This window comes from Ictidomys tridecemlineatus, chromosome 6, assembly GCF_052094955.1.
Source record: "Ictidomys tridecemlineatus isolate mIctTri1 chromosome 6, mIctTri1.hap1, whole genome shotgun sequence".
NCBI lineage: Eukaryota > Metazoa > Chordata > Mammalia > Rodentia > Sciuridae > Ictidomys > Ictidomys tridecemlineatus.
Window position 1 is genome coordinate 148894384 of NC_135482.1, and position 2976 is coordinate 148897359.

The 2976-nt window shown below is 36.5% G+C and overlaps 1 pseudogene; it reads left to right on the top strand.

Annotated features, from left to right (window-relative positions):
* The first annotated feature begins 457 nt into the window (after positions 1–457).
* Positions 458–693, top strand: LOC101976102 (protein cornichon homolog 4 pseudogene; annotated as a pseudogene).
* Positions 694–2976: the final 2283 nt, after the last annotated feature.

Genomic DNA, 2976 nt, shown 5'->3' on the forward strand with positions numbered 1-2976 from the left:
ACTAAATATTATTTTCCTGCCATCTGTCATGCTTTCAAGCTGACTTTATAAGATCAATTAGATAGTCCATGGAATGAAAACTAATGTTAACAGCGTCCTAAAAAACATATACATGTTTCTTATATGTATAATTAAAAACATGATATAAAAATATTTTAAAATATGATATAAGTACACACACATATAAGATACCTATATAGCATGTAGTAAACACGTACAAGGAAAAATTTAGTTTATATTTTAGAGTGATTTTCACTTTATAAAATGTTTTTACATGTAAGAGGAGGAAGAGGAGTTGTTCATCTTGCTCCTCAATTTTGCACTAGTCATCCTCAGTCTATTCCTAATTATATTGTCTGATTTAGAGCGTAATTACATTAGTGCTAGATCATGTTTCTCAAAATTAAACAAGTGGGTAATTCCAGAATTGATAGGCCTTATCACTGTTGCTGTATTGATGCTTGTTTCATTGTACTGGTCCCTATTCCTTCTTAACTTAGATGTTGCTACTTGAAATACGTATCAGTCATTACGGTGCCAAGTGGCAGCATGTGAGTGTTTGATCCAACAGAAGTACACAAGCAAGTTCAATCGAAGACACATGTGAAAGAAGCCATGATCAAGCTTGGTTTCCACTTGCTCTGTTTCTTCATGAATCTTTACAGTATGCTTTTAGCTTTGATAAATGATTGAAGTGGGAGAAGCTGTGGTTGGAGTCAACCTGCACTACCATGCACAGTCAGGAGTCAGAGACAATTACATCATCCTTAAAAACGTGACCATAGCAGTATATATTTTCATCTTTGAACAAGAAACAATTTTTGTGTATAATTTCCATATAAAATATTTAACAAACAAAAAAGAAATTATCTCTTTTGGCAAGGAAAGAAAAGGGCCATTAATGCTTAAGCAATCTATCTGGAAATTGGTATATTTTCACATTTGAATATTTTGAATCTGATTGAAAACAGTGTTCCACTGTCATAAAAAAGTATGGTTCATCTACATCTGAAATTCAGCTTGTGGGAGTAGTTATAGATTAGTAAGGATACAGAGAAGTAGAGAAAAATCATCTCTAGTCAACCAAATCACCTAAAGGAATTAAGTGCTACTGTCTTGAAACAGAACACAGAGATGGGAATGCTTCTAACTAAAGAGTGAAGACTAAGAGAAGATGTGTCAAGATGCCTGAAATTGTATGTACTCATTAGAAGAAAAAGAACATGTATTTCATATTATGAAATATTGAAATGAAGTCCTATGCTCTGAAACCTCAGTTTTGAAAGACAAGTCACACTAGCAGCACTGTTTAATTTAGGCCAATTTATTAAGACCGAAGAAATTGGTTACTAAAAGAAAGTATGCCTGAACAAATAAGGTATAACATAGATTTGAAGGAGGGCTAGTATGCTTCCACAGTTGTGTGACCTTATCTGTAAAACAAATAAACAAACAAAACATGGGGGATAGGGGCTAGAGTTCTGCTATAGACTGAACCCAAAATTCAGATATTAGAACCTAATCTCCAATGTGATGGTATTTAGAGGTACAGCCTTTGAAAGGTGATTAAGGCATGAAGACCTGCCCCTTCCACTAGGTGAGGATACTGTAAGGATTAAATGAATGTTAAATAAGTCATGCATTTATTTTGAGGTTTTGTCATTTTTGTAACTGTATTGCTTGCTTCATTTAAGGAGATTGGCTCTCACCAGACACTTAATCTTCTGCTGCCTGGTGCCAAACTTCCCAGGCTCTGGAACTGTGAGGAATAAATTTCTGTTGTTTATAAGCTACACACTTCATGAAGTTTTTTAGACTAGCAGCCCCAAAGGACTAAGACAAGTCCATCTCCCCAGAGGACTTCAACATCACCATGGCATACCAAAACTGTCTTTTCAGCATCCTCAGTAGCTGTCCTCATTTCTTCCTGTGCCAGCATAGTTTGTCCTTGCTGAAGACCACTTTTTAGGAAATGCGAAAAGTGCAACTTTTCCTTGTCATCATATAAATGAAGAGAGGATGTTTTATATTGTTTACAATAGTTTACTCCCTCCTGTTAGTAGGAAATGGAAATTAGGTTCAGGGAATCATATAACTGAGAGAAATAGAGTTATAGAAATGGCAAGACCTCAAAATGAATTCAGGATTTAGTAACCATCTGAAGGACAACGACAGATGGTGGGTTTAGGAGGTGTGCAAATACAACGGGAAGAGGTCAGATGAATTTCGAGAGCAACTGCAGAAGAACTGCGTGATAGTTTTGAGGAATAAGGAAGAGAAGAGAAAACATATGGTGGGAGGATAATTAGCCTCCAGCATTTGTCTTTAAGAAAAGAAAAATCCTGGAAACTTATTTACAAAGACACAACCTAAGGTAAAGGAAAAGATCATTTTTTTTTTGAAAAGAGAGATGTTGAGATAGTTTAATTTGCAGAATTTTGGAGAGATTTTACAGTAAAATTCAACCTAAGATAATGAAGATAGGAAATATATAGTATTTTAAATAACATGCGACTATGAATCAGGTTTCCTAATTAAAGGGATGGTAGAGTAGTAGTGATAAATTGAATAGAGTTCCCCCACTATGGGGGAGGTGGCCAGCGCCTTGTATGGGGGTTCTTCTTCCTTCCAAGGAGGGTGTAAGCCACCTGAGAAATTAAAGTCTAGCATAATTAGTAAAGAACAAAAGACAAAGTCATAAAGGTAGTTTCAAAACGGGAGCTCCTGATAGGTCCAGCCCCCACAGAAGCTGGAGCTGAATAATTAGAAAATGGCTTCCATGGTTTATTTATAGGGGTACATCAAAGATGGGTAAAGTTTCAAGGGTGGAGTCTTGCTTTGTGTTGTCTTGCAGTCAGCAGATTGATTAGCAGGTCACACCCATCTCAGAGAGGCTGTACAGCTAAATCCGGAGCCCCCATCTCTGGTGCTGTGTAGGACCAGGCAGCATGGAATAGAAATTCACATGTCTCTGGG